Source organism: Agelaius tricolor, unplaced genomic scaffold, assembly GCF_023055355.1.
Source record: "Agelaius tricolor isolate 1412-34295 unplaced genomic scaffold, bAgeTri1.0.p SCAF_3, whole genome shotgun sequence".
NCBI classification, from domain to species: domain Eukaryota; kingdom Metazoa; phylum Chordata; class Aves; order Passeriformes; family Icteridae; genus Agelaius; species Agelaius tricolor.
In genome coordinates, this window is record NW_027269263.1 from 27732821 (window position 1) to 27746847 (window position 14027).

Genomic DNA, 14027 nt, shown 5'->3' on the forward strand with positions numbered 1-14027 from the left:
GAAAACATTGAAAACAGAAAAAAAAATCCAATATTTTCTTACTTTGACAGCTGGGCCTCCCAGATTGTACTGAAAGATATCATTATTCGGTCAGAATAGACTGCCACACTGCATGCCAGAGCAAACCCTGCTGCAGCAGTGGAAATTTATTTTTTCCTCACTTAGAAAGCACCGTTTTTGGGGTGGGGCTGGTTTGTGTTGGTAAGCCTCATGCCATTCTTCCTCAGTGGTGGGCACAGCCAGTTGTCAGCAGGTTGAAGTTTATCCTTCCACCTTTAGCTGCCTGGCACAGACTGCTGGAGGCAGGCTTTTTCAGGAGCAATTTCTCTGCTTCCACCCTGCTCCCTACTCCTCCTAGGACACCCCAGCTCCAGCCTGCAGGGCAGCCTCATGTCTTGCAGGCAGCAAAGAGAAGGGCAGAGCACTCATCCCAGTGTTATTTCTACTGGAGGCAGGTGCAGCATTGTCCTGATTTCAGCTAGGATATGGTGGGTTCCTCTCAGTAGCTGTCACAGTGTTGTGTTTTGGATTCAAAATAAGAATGATGTTGATAACACTCTGCTGGTTTGGTTTTTTGCCAAGCCGTGTTTATCCCAAGTCGAGGATTTTTTCCCTTGTCTTTTGCTCTGCCAGTGAGGAGGTACACAAAAGAAATTGGGAGGAAACACAGCTGGGCAGGTGACCTGAACTGACCAAGGGAATATTTCACACCACAGAACATCATGGCCAATGTATAAACTGGGAGGAATTAGCAGGGAATGTGGCCAATCTGGGTTTGAGAAGGGGATTCTGAAACCAGTGAGTGGTTGGTGAGCAAGTGCATTGTGTACCACTTGTTTTTCCCCTTTTTATTACAATTAATATTATTTACCATTATTATTGTATTTGACTTTATTTTCATTTATTAAACTCTTCTTGTCTCAACATACATATTTGGCTTTGATTGTCCTCCCCATTCCACCAGGGTAGGGTGGAAAAAGGAGATTGAGTGAGCACAAGCATGTATGGCACAAGGCTGAAAAGACAAATCTACTGTTGAGCTACAAAGGAATAGATCTTACTTTTTGTCTCACCCAGAACATCTCACTTCCTTGCTGAATGCTGACAATTTGAACTCAAAAGCAGTTTGCTCTCTCTGCAATTGAGGTATGAAACACACAGTTGGTAACTTTCCTGTCAGTACCATGGCTACAACCAAAGGGAAAGCAGGACCTGAAAGAAGGGAAGGTACCATGGCATCTGTGTCAGCCAAACGAGTTGCTGCTTGTTGTGTTGCCATTTACTTGCACAGAGAACTACACTTCTGTACATCAAAGTACAACTAACCTCTGGTAGTTGTATTTCTGCTGTATGCCACTGATTTTTACAGAGAAGGAATGCCTTCTGTGGGATTTTACTGTTCAGAAAATGCATTGCTTACACTCATGACAAAATAATTAATCTTAAAATCAATGCTTGGCATTAGGAGTCACATATCCACACAACTTTTCGTTGATTTACTTGTTTGCAAGAACTAGTCAACTCAAAATACATCTCAGGTCCCTATTCCCCTCTAAAAAAACACCTAATGGTTACAATACATAAGCTATTAAAATATTTGAACTATAGAAAGTGGTCGCCTTACAGTCTGCATACAATTGAACCACACATGTCAAAATTAACCATGGCAGTTCCTAAAGTATTCAAGATTTTTATACATCATAGATATGTATATATGTATGCAACATCAATTTAGAAGTTCTCTTAATGTGAGGGCAATTGATTATATATTTTGTATAACCATAGGTATGCTCATAATAAAGTCATATCTGTTGCAACTGATATTTTGGTTAACATAAAATGAGCCCACACATCCATTGTTTGTTGATTTAATGTGTGTAAAACAATAAGGAAACAAGATATGCAAGTAATCTATATCTGATTTTTTTTTTTTTACCTCAGAACTTGTACGTCAAAATACTTAGATCATTGACACACACCCTTGTTTTTATGTGATTAATGTGTGGGATATTGGATTTTTTGAAAAAAGTCTTTGAAGATAAGATTTAAAAAAGTAGCCTGTGAGAATTCAGTCATTTTCTTTGATTGGAATCAGAACTGATTTGTTCTTTGCATGAGCTTTAAAATAAATTTCAGAAATTCTTTAATGAAGTATCTTCAGAAACTTCTTTTCAGACAACCACCTCTGATTTACTTGCATAGATTTAGAAGCAGACAGCAATGCTATACTCTCATGAAAAGGACATTGATTAACAAACATGGATTAAGTCCGAAGGTTTCAGCAATTTATAAAAAAAGTAGATGAAATATTAATACAGAAAATGCTTCCACAGAACATTTGCAAACAGGCTTCAGGGTTTTTATTGAGAGATGATCTTATTGTAATAAAGGATGTCTATGGCAAGAGGCAAACAATTAGCACTACTTATATAAACTTTTTTTTTCAATGTTTTTCAGTGTTGCGTTACTGTGTGTGTTTAACACACGGTTCTCTGTGACTTATCTTTATGATTTATAAAAGGTTTCAAAGATAATTCTACTGCATTATTTAATGAAATATTTTCCACTTTCAGTTAGAAACAGTAAATGACTGATACCTATTGCTTTTTTTTCCTTAAGGAATGCCAACTTGTCCCTGGTGCAGCCAGCAGTGCCTGACAGCTCCCTGCTCAGCACAGAAATAGTCAGAGGGCTGGGATGGATGTGTTGGCAATGCAACATGTGGACTGTTTGTTTGGAGAACTCAAACGGAAGCAGGCAGTGTGATCAAGATAAAGCTTTTAATGATGTTTGCCTTATTACAGTTATGAATGCTCTCTATTGATTCTCCTCATTTATCCAAATGGCTAAGTTGTTTTCAACTTCCTGCAATTAACATGAATGAAGCTGACTTGTGGCTGGCTAGAAATTTTTGCTACTCAATCTTCATTCATTAACAGCTGTCATGAACAGTGGTCAGGCACAGAAGAGGTGCCTAAAATTTTTACCATACATAGAAAGTAAAGGAATGACTAAATGCTTTAGAAAAGATTTGTTTATTTTAGACTTTAATTGGTGCAAAACCTGATGACAACAGTACAGGGTTTTGACATAATTTGAACAACAAAGTGCAGAATTGCTCTTCTGTGCCAGCCTGAGTTCCCAGCCTGAGTTCCTGCCATGTTATTGTTCTAAAAATTTCTGTTGTCTCATTTCTTCAGCACAGATATTCCTAGAGAGCATGAGGAAGAATATACAGAAATTCTAGCTTTCTTCCATTTACATTTTTCTTATTGACTTGGAAAAATAATCACTAAAAATTTTCAGCCATACAAAAAAATTCGGAATGGTATGTAATGTAGATGTTGGACTAGTGGTCACTGAGTAATTTAAATAACTTGTTGGCTGGCAAGAAGCCAAAAAGTAGGTGTACTGAGGCCAACAAGAAGCCATGACTTTCCAATTATACATCACTGGCTACATTTTCATTTGGTATGCAACAACAGCAGCTGTTTTCTTGCTGCCTTTCTTTTGTGAGCCTACATCCTTGGCTTTCTCCTTAGTATTGATCATTAACATTTCTATCCAAATTTACCTCTGTCAAGGGGATGAGTGGACAGTTGCTGCTCAGCTTGTTAATAGCTTGCATCATTTAACTCTACCAAACACACTTCAAGTTTTAGAAACTCCACCTTTCCGACTTTGGAAAAGAATTGGTGTAATACCAATTTAAAAGAGCCATAAGAATGATAAAGAATTAGAAAATATTTGTATAATATAAAGCCTAAGAAGCTCAGTCCATTTAACTTACTTGAAGAAAGGAAGAAGGTACAGGAATATAGTCTATAAATTCCTGTAACAATAAGATTAGAAGACATGGCTCTTCAATCTATCCCACAAATATGTAACAGTCTCTAATGGAAGATAATATTAAATAAATCTAGCCTAGAAGGGAGATGCAATTTAAAAAGTGCAGGTAGATAAGCAGTGGACCAATTTTTTGCTTTACAATAGATACTGATTTCTCACAATCTTACAACACAAATGGGCCTATTTATAAAATATATTTCTCTATTTTAATTACGGCTCCTGAAATCAGCTAGCAAAGTGACAGATTTCCTATATTCTATATTGCAGGTCTGACCACAAAAAATCCCTCATAATCTTAGTATATTTTCTGCTGTTACTTCCAGAATTACTGACACCAGATAAATGCAAGTGTATGTGGTCCCAATTGCAAAGGATTTGCTTTTTAAAAAGTACTCCCATCAACAGCCTCTTCGTTAGCACTCACTCCTGCATGGAGATGAGTTGTATCTTACTGAAGCACTTCTTATTGAATGCTGTTAAGCATTGTCAGCTCTTATATTAAACAAAACACCTTAAATGATTATTTGTGCACTTTAAAATACGTAGCATTCATGTTTTTACAAGTTATTTATTAGTAAGCCCCATATACAGAGAGAGAGAGGGAAAACAGGAAAATCATGGAAACAATGCTAGCAGGAATGAATACATGCACTCCACTTAAGCAACAGTTTCAGTCCCTGCCTTGGAAAACCAGATGTTGCTTTGCCTTCTAGTGTCTTGAATTTAGAATAGCTTTAGCCAAGAAAAGGCTTTGCAAAAGAGCTAAGTGAAACTGAGAAGTTATTAGCTCACAATCACTTACTATTATTATAGCAAGCTCTGAAATGTCAATATGCCTCTGGTGGGAAACATCTGTGAAATGCCACATACTCTTTTAAGAATGTGTAAGAGATCAGTGGTACATGTGTACAAAGCAACTCCAGAGAATCCTGATTTCAAAAGGACAAATATTTTCCAAGTAGATATGGCTTCTCTGATAATGGCTGCTTTTCATTCAAGCAACTACATCAATATTTTTGGAAATCTTTGGCACAGCTGCATCTCTGAAACAGTGGTCTCTGTGGAGCTGCTCTATTTAGTGTGGGATGGGTCTCCCCTGGCACAACTGGGCTTACTGAATATAGCAAAAAAGACTGAGTGTGCTTTACACGTCATAATGTCATTTGCATTGACCTTCACACACTCCTGCCATTCCACCATGGAATATTTGTGATTAAGGCTACAGGCAAGGACTCGCATCTAAGTTGCTGCAATATAAAAAGGCCACAGCAGAGAATCCTGCTCCTGCTGCTGCCACACTCCTGCGTGTGCCTCTGTTTCCTCTAATGGAGCTACATTGATTTACATTCCTGCTAAGGGTTAGTTTACAGCAATATGTGAAGCAATGATAAATGAATTTACATCCAAACTAACCTCTCATGATGCGGTATTTTGACGTGTATATAACTGCTCCTCTTAGTGAATGGAAACTGCTCTGTTAGTGTGAATGTATTTTTTTCTGAAATATATTTTTAGTTTGTAGCACATTTTTACTCCTTAACCATCTAAACTATATTTAAATTTACAGGGTGAGCTTTCATATTAATAATACACTCAGTTCCTTGTTGAGAAGCATAAACTCATTCAGAGATGACCCTTGTCTGCTTGAATATCAAGGCTGCTGTAAAATCTTGCTGATCTTTTTCCTCTCTGCTCTGGAAGACTAGTAACTACCTCTGTGCTAGCTGATCTAAATTAGTCTGCACTACTCTGATCTGTTCTGCTGAACACTGAAGGCTTACCAGAAATCTCTGTTGCTTATATGCTGTTCTGCTAAATTTAAGTGGGTCAGGAGCTATCACCATGCTGTCACAAAAGCTATTTTTAAACTTAATGCAGCTCAGAGCTGGATTAATGAGTGCACATCCCTCTATCTGTGCGTGAGCTCAGTATGGTCCAGCAGCAAATTGTGCCCTTGGTAAGCACACGTGAGGAGCATCTTTCTGTGTCAGTGCTCTGGCCACCTGTTCAGATGGCCTAGTGCCCTATGCAACGTGGTCAGACAGCTGACTTTGGGTGTTCATAAAAGCAAGGACAGGTTTAGGGCCATACAAGGAATATCACTGCAAATGTCAGTTCTTCAACAGGGCTGCCTTTGACAATATACATGGGAAATGCCCATTTCTTGCATGCTTCTTGTGTGTATCGGAGTGGTCAAGAATACCAAATTTCTGGCACATAATTCCAGATGCCAAAAATATATACATTCTGCATTGAGAAAAGATGGGAGAAGAACACAGAGAGCTGGATCCCTCCTGTATCAATTTGTATTAATAATTAGGCAGTCTAATTTCACAGATCAAAAGAGAATGTTTTTATTTTCAATATGGAAAAACTTTCCATATTGATCCAAAAGATCCATATGATGGATCTTTTTTACATGACCTACAAACCCAAGTATTCATTTTCTGCACAGAAGCATTCCACAGCTGCACTAAGACAACAACTCTCAAGTGATCAGCAGCTGTCTCTGTGTGAGATGTGGCAGCAGCACTATGCAACAGGAAGGCAGGAATACTTCTCCTAGCTGTAGTAAAACTGTGTAAGGATGTTCAATTACTAAATGTATTTTACTTATTTCAGGTTATGAATAAGCCACTATTCCATTAGACACCTATATAAGAATATCTAAATATCATTCATTGTACTGTTTGTTTTACTCTTGAGAAGCACCTGGTAGCAAAATTACTGTGAAAGACACAGAAAAGCTTTAACTTCTAATTCCATTTGCACCTCAGATAACTCTGAAAAAGAAACATTTTTCAGCATGTCCAGAACCCAAATGGGTTTGGATAGTAAAGGTTAGAAAAAAAATTAAACTCCAGAGGAGGAAAAGAGACTCTTTAAATATGCCTTCAAAAAGTAAGTACTGCCTATTTTCTAGAGAGTCCTTATGGCCTACTAACTTACAGGTGTAACTGATAACAACCTCTATATTAATTTCTAAACATGGATCCAGATATCTTTCTGGCTTCTGGCTGGATATCAGACTAATGAAATATCAAGTTTCTTGGAAATGCTGCTGTCTTAATGCAATAAACCCAAGATTTCCATGTAGGAAAAGGTAAGTAAATGAAGCAAATGACAAGTTAAGATGGCATAAGCCACCTTAAAAACTATTAAGAAATTGAAAATAGCAGTTTGACTCATCTGCATCAATGATTGGATTGTAATTTCATATTATTTTACATGGTAAGTTCAAGTAGCAGCATGAATATAGTATAATTTTTTCATTGTTTTCATGTGGAAGTGTTCTGTTCAAAAATGGAGCCACTTGTTTATAGTTAGCTAGTAAAATTAATAAAATATAAGCTTTCCCTTGGTGTAATTACAAGTTACATTATTTTATGTACATGGACATTGTCAAATCATACCTTGGAATGGAGTCTCTATACTCATAAATGAATGATTATGAAGAGAAATATCTCACCCAATAACCCAAATCTTTCAGGTTGTCTTCTACAAATCCTATTCTTAGTTTGCATATGTCTGATGCTTTTTCAGACTCTCTTGACCTGCCCTCTGCTCACTGGAGCCATATATGTGTCCATAGCTGTCCTCATGGGGAGGGCAAGGCCATTTCCTTACTAAGCCCAGAATACCTTGACAACAATGAAATAGAGTGAACCAGTCATTAATCACATATGAACAGACCCTGGAGGTATTCAGATACTCAACAATAAGGGTGTTTTCTTATTTTGGAAATTTATTCACAGATACATCACAAGGAAAGGTGCTGAAAATCAAGCATTGTCACACAGCATTACCAAAAGGCCTTTACATCCTAGAGTAAGAGTTTTTTCAAAAACATACTTACACTTGTGTGACTGTTCTAGAAATATCAGAGAAAATAATGGGACATGAAAATTCTGCAAATGGTCTCTATGGGCTGCTTATTAGACCTCTACAGTGACCTGAGAGATGACTCCATTGTAATAAGCTTTAAGCTGAATCAATTGCATGCCTGCATCTAAAAATCACTAGTACTTTGAGGAAAGACTGATTTGATGTAAGTGATATTTTGTTTAAATAACAAGACCAGTGGCTGTGTGGACAGCCTCTCTGTTTTGTGCAACCACTGGAAACATGGTTTTAGTGCTAAACTGAGCAAGTGTTCTGCTTCCACTTCCATCCTGATCAAAGAGAGGAACATTAAGGTTTTATGATCAGAAACATTTTCTGACAGACAGAAAGATCATGGTAAAAATCTTCAATAAAGTGGGGTAACAGTCCTGTAGTGATTGTGGAGAAGGGACTGTCAAAAATACATGACCATCAAATTAATGGAAAAATATAATGTTTTATAGAGAATAAATAGGCCAGTATGTTAGGAGGCAGCTGGGATCAATGAGCTACCACTGGCTACCAGCTGGTAAATCTCCCATCCAGAGAGCTGGCCAGCAAGGGTCTTTTCTAATGTGTGTTAAGATAATCTGTATTTTTTGAGATTCATGAACCTTCTCAACTTGGCTACCTGCCAGAATCCAAGTCATAATGTTGAAGAAGGCTGCTTTTGGCTTTCCAATAGATATTTTGTACCAAGTTATGTTCTGTTGGCTGTAAAGGAAGATGTATTGGAGGATAAACTAAAGGCAAGGCAAACTCTGAACACTGGAACTAACAAAATATTCATGACACTAATAAATTTTGTCTGATCTCACAGTGTAGCCAGGGAATCAGGAAGGCGAGAAGACAAATATGTTTAAAATGCTACAGGCCCCACTGTTACAAAAAAGAAGCTGGAATGGATCTCGGACATCTTTTGTTCTGGATCAAAAGGCAAAGCATTTCCTATTCTCAGTTTTTACAGTCCTATCTATCACTGGCTGATAGCATCTTTGGGATAGATACACTGTGAGTCAGTGCATCTTTTAACTCCTTCTCATGTCTTGGCAAGAAATGCCCACTGAGTTCTTCCAATAAAGCAGAAATTACATTAAATCCCTGGTTTCTTCTCACAAAAACTAGTCCCCCCAGCTCTCCTCTAGTGCACAAACAAGGACAAAGGGAATCCTTGGAACATGACCAAGAAACACAACATTACAGGAACTAATTTTTAACCCAGTTTAAAAGTAAGATTTATCACTAGTCCTCCCTAAATCATTATCAAGTTTTCTCAAAGGTACTCATGGCAGTACCACTAGAGCAGTACTAGTGGCAGAGTGGCAGGCTAAACTGAAACTTTAGAGTTGTTCTTAAGAGCTCTGGTCCTGAAGAGCTCCCAAAGGAAGATTCAGAACTGGAAAGAAATTTAGGAGAAAATTTGTATTCAGATTTGATACCACTCTTAAAGCAATGCTTTTAACAACTCTCTGTGGTTTTTTTTTTTTTTTAATGAGTACTCAGTGAACAAGGAGGATTATCACTACAATTTCCCACCTGTAGACAAGATGGATGCTTTTCTATGCAAGCATAACATAAAGTTGTCATTCTCCTATATCAATGCACCTGATTATTTTACAATTCTTTTGTTTGTTTGTGATTTGAGTTTTTTGGGGTTTTTTTTTTTGTTTTTTATTTTTTTAACTAGATAATTCCCTAATAGAAGAGTGGGAGAGATTTTTAACTTTTTAGATATTTTATCAATAGAAGTACAGGTTCTAGCTCTCTGGAGCTAGAACTTTTAGAAAAACTTGGAGGGAAAAGCCATTCACTCTTGGGACATATTTGCACAGTCACAGTGATTTTTCAATTCAAGTTTGGAAGAAAAAGAAAGGCCAGATCTCACAGTCCAGAAAGAATTGGAAAACCTGAAACAAGGGACGAGTATCTTGAAATCAGTTTCTCTTCTTTGGATTCTAGAAAAAGATTGAAAGCAAGTTGCTCTCCACATAACTTCACCCAAATACTGGAAAAATATTTCTTACTTGACTGTGGACTGCCATCTGATGGTTGTAGTTAATAATGCTGAAGGATAGATGGAAATTTTTTCAAAAAAAGCTAACAAACCCAGCTTAAAGAAAACCCAGAAAGCTACAAATATGACACTTCTAGATGGATTTCATTTGACTGGTGATGTATGGTTTAGATTAAATTTTTTACACAGTATTTCAAATTTACCATGGCATTCCTCTGAAAGGTTTTTCACTACAGTGAAGAACGTCTAGGAAATTCCAGTGTTGTTCTACAGAACAGCTGTGCCTTTAAGATGAATTTTCCAGGATTCATGTAACTCACACATGTCTGTCTGGCTGAGAATCTTTCTGGAAAGGAACAAAGTCACCTCTTGCAAACAGGCTTTAATGACCTACCTCTGGAATATAAAAAAAGGTCCCTTACAATGGGCAGAGCCCAGTTAATGGTGGCAGACCTGTTAATACAGATTAGGGCTCTTTGAGAAGTAGACAAGTGTCTTCTTCAAAAGATGAAGTGTAAAGTAGTTCAGTGCATAAAAAACTGATACAAGCTGCTGATGACATTGCTGGTGGTTGCTAAAATCTAATGCTCTTTGTTTAAGAGCTCAGTTGAGAACCTAGAAGAAATACCAATGCCAATTTCTTCATGCTTCAGGGAACAGTACAAACCAGACTGAAAACTAGCAAGAATATCTTTTTTCATTCATCTGCATCCCCCAGCATTTTCAGTGTTTGCTACATGTTGGAAGACATTTTCACTACCAATGGACTCAAAAAATTCCCCTTTCTCTACATGTCAGCTGGCAATACTTATTCTAAGTGAAGCACTGGCATTGAAGAAATCTCTTGTCACAATGTAATCTCTGAATTTAAGGACAACATAAGTATTCTAGCATTAAACACTTTTTGGGTTGAATACCAAAATCTCCTAATTTAAAATAAAACATACCAAAATATATATCCTGATGAGTGTCTGGTTGTACTTCATGAAGAGGAATTTTCCAGACTGGGGAAAAAAAAAGAGCCCAGTAGTCTTAAAAATATGAAATGTGACTGTTCAGATAACCAACATTCAGGTTAAATAAGATATTAAGAAAGAGTTTATTGAAAAATGTTTTATTGCAATTCTTTTAACTTTTAATTGTTCAAATATAATGCAGAGGGTTGATGGTTGATAACAGCATGTGATACCCTTACATTCTTACTTAAACAAAGTTTTGGAACTATGTACTTAAGCTAAGTGCCTTAGTTCCCCATATACTGACTGAAAAAGGACAAAATTTATGCAGTAACAGCAAAAGGTCAAGGCATAAACAATTACTGCTTAAATCCTTAAAACAGCCTTCTATGCAATGGATGAGTTTTAATTTCCATGTTAATAAATTTGAGTAGAAGGTCACATACAATTGGATGAGTGCTCTCTGGAAGAAATATTCACTGTTTTGACCACCAGAAGGCCTCCTTACACTGGGAAAGATGCTGTAGCAAAGTCATTGATCTTCCTTCTCCTTAGGTTGCAAATCATTTCCTTAAAGAAAGAGGAGAAATTATATATTTTTAAATCTTTTTTTCTAACCAATTCAAATTTGGGGTTTAGATTTATAATGCTTTATTAAGGACAATGTTTAAGAAATATTTCTAGTATTATATTTCTTTTCTCATAGTCCTGTCCTCTCCACAAAACAACTTTTATTATTTTTTTTGTTTGCTTAGTGCCGGAATTTTTCTACACAAAACCATCTCTTTAATTTCTGGTCTTCACACACAGATGAGTCACTTGTGTCATATTTTAGGTCAAAAAGGGCTGAGAGTCCTCTCATATTGTGGTGTCTCTTCTAATACAAATGAGTTCAAAATTTCAGATAATTCACTGCAGCAGTATATTGGAGATTGTTTGTAATTTATTTTCTCCTCATGGGATTAACTTGGAATGCTGAATTTATACTGAAATGCTCGTTTCTTTTTTGGTGTTTTGTTTTCATATTTTTGTGGAATGGGGTTTGAAATTAAAAAGGTGGTAAGAATTAGCATTTGTCATCCTACACTGTTCATCATACAAAAAAGTCATCTTTGCAGAACTAGGGAACTGTTACAAATTACATAGAACAAAAATTTGAAAAGTATACACTGATTTGGATTGCCCTCATTTCCAGGTTCTCTAAACCAAGGCTCATTTTTGATACTTTAAAAGAAAGGTGTTTGAAATCAGTGAATGCTTTAAAACTTGAAACTGTACTACTCTATTTCATTTAGTCCCACTGTAAAAGTAATTGATTTAAGATTTGGAGGAGAGAGTAGCAATACTTATTATTTTCAAGGATGTTCTCATCTTATTTACCACAGCTATTCCTTTCTTGTACTGGGAAAAAAAGGACAAATAAACCAGAGTTTATTATATTCCATGGTATTTGTTTAATTGAAATGCTGTATTGTGATAGGAGATAAAAGAGAAAGAAATAATAGAATCAGAGAATCAACAAGGTTGGACAACCTGCTGAGATCATTGAGCCCAACCTTGGCAACTAGACCATGGCACTGATGCCATGTCCAGTCTTTTCTTAAACACCTCCAGGCACAGTGACTCCATCACCTCCCTGGGCAGACTCTGTCTGGGAAGAACTTCTTCCTAATGCTCAAAATAAACCTCCCTGGTGCAACTGAAGACTGTGGCCTTTTTTCTTGTCCCTGGTTGTCTGGGAAAAGACACCAACCCTCCCCCCTGGCTACAACCTGCTTTTGGGGAGTTGTAGAGAGTGGTAAGGTGTCTCCTGACTTTCCTCCCCTCCAGGCTAAACCCCCCCAGCTCCCTCAGCACTTCCTCAAAGATCTTGTGTTCCATACCCTTCACCAGCCTTATTGTTCTTCTCTGGACATGCTCCAGCATCTCAACACCCTTCCTAAACTGAGGGGCCCAGAACTGGACACAGCACTCAAGGTGTGGCCTCACCAGTGCCAATACAGGGGATAAACCACTTTCCTGATCCTGCTGGCCACACTATTCCTGATACAGGCCAGGATGCCATTGGCGTTCTGGGCCATGTGGGCACACTGCTGGCTCATGTGCAGCTGCTGTCAGTCAGTACTCCCAGGTCACTTTCTGCCTCGCTGCTGTCCAGCCTCTCTGTTCCCAGCCTGCAGTGCTGCACAACATAGGCTATTGCAGCAGTAGGTTACAATATTAGTTATTTTTCCTTCTTATGACTTATTTCCAAGCAAAAATATAGAGCTATTAGCTCAATCTTTGGTCTACTAGCATTGCTGGAAATAATTCTAGTGTCAGCAATAGATGCCCAGAATTTTGAGAGGAATTGCACATCTGCCAGAGGGCATTTGAGGAGAAGCACAAAGGACTTCCTTCCACTTTAGCCAGAAAGTCAGCTTCATTGGGGACCCAAATTAAATGCTTCTATGCAAATGCACATAGTGTGGGGAGTAAACATGAGAACTTAGGGGTGTGCCCAGACCTACAGGACTATGATCATATTGGCACCATGTAGATGTGGCTCTTTTGACTGGATTATTGAAATAGAAGGGTACAGGTTTTTTAGTAAGGACAGGCAGGGGAGACAAGGAGAGGATGTTGCCTCTATGTCACTGGCCACTTGAAGTGAATGGAGCTCCCTCTGCCTGAGGGTGGATGAGAAGCTGACTGAGAGCTTATTAAAGAGAGGGCAGGCAAAGGTGACATTATACTGAGGGTCTGCTACAGGCTGACTGACCAGCAAGACTGAGCAGGAGAGGCCCTCTGTAAGCAGATAGAAGCAGCCAGACATTCACAAGTCCTGGTCCTCATGGGGCACTGCAACCATCCCCAGACTGGTTGGGGGGACTGCACAGCAGGGCATAAGCAACCCAGAAGATTCCTGGAATGTACTGATGAGAACTTCCTTCTCCAAGTGATAGACGAGCCAAAGATGTGAGGTACTATGCTGGACTTTGTTCTCACCAACAAGGAGGGGCTGGTGGGGAATGTGAAACTTAAGAGCAGCCTGGGCTGCAGTGACCATGAAATGGTGGAGCTCAAGCTCCTCTAGGGGGGTGAGGAGGGTGCACAGAAAGCTCACTGCCCTGGACTTCAGGAAATCAGAGTTTGGCCTCTTCAGGGGTCTGCATGGGAGAGTGCCATGGGATAAAACCCAGTAGGGAAGAGGGGCCCAAGAAAAATGGTTAATATTCAAGGATCACCTCCTCCAAGCTCAGGAGCTTTGCCATACTGCCCAAGTCACATAACACAAAGCCAGGGACTGGTGGAATGAAGACCTGCCTGCTGTAGAAGATCAGGTT